Source organism: Myotis brandtii, unplaced genomic scaffold, assembly GCF_000412655.1.
Source record: "Myotis brandtii unplaced genomic scaffold, ASM41265v1 scaffold691, whole genome shotgun sequence".
Classification (NCBI taxonomy): domain Eukaryota; kingdom Metazoa; phylum Chordata; class Mammalia; order Chiroptera; family Vespertilionidae; genus Myotis; species Myotis brandtii.
The window spans coordinates 1,264,516-1,264,862 of NW_005370704.1; the positions used below are offsets into that span (position 1 = coordinate 1,264,516).

Here is a 347-nt window from a genome sequence, read left to right on the forward strand (position 1 = left end):
CCAGCCCCCCGAGGCCTGGGCCTGTCCTGAAGCTTCTCCCGCTGAGGGTGGTCCCACCAGAACGTGCTCAGTGGTTGTCCTGCCTCCAAGCCCACAGCCCACGGTGGGGAGCGAGGCCGCGGCCCAGACCGTTCACACCGCCAGACTGTGTCGTCTCACATGTTGCATTGCCACCTGGAGTTCAAGGAAAGGTCATCTCGCTCTGGACACCGCCTCCCGGGGAACGGACGTGAGCGGACGCCCCCGGTTTGTGCGAGACCCGTACAGTCTCCACACCCGCTTTTAAAAGGCAGCGTGAGAGGAAACAAAAAATACCGTAAAGTCACTGGAAGGACCGTGTGAGAAAG

The 347-nt window shown here is 61.4% G+C and overlaps 1 protein-coding gene across 1 annotated transcript in view; it reads left to right on the forward strand.

Annotated features, from left to right (window-relative positions):
- CACNA1B (calcium channel, voltage-dependent, N type, alpha 1B subunit) overlaps positions 1 to 347 on the forward strand; it is a gene marked incomplete at its 3' end in the record, with an annotated part of 138,429 nt that overhangs the window by 109,909 nt on the left and 28,173 nt on the right. The window lies entirely within an intron of this gene.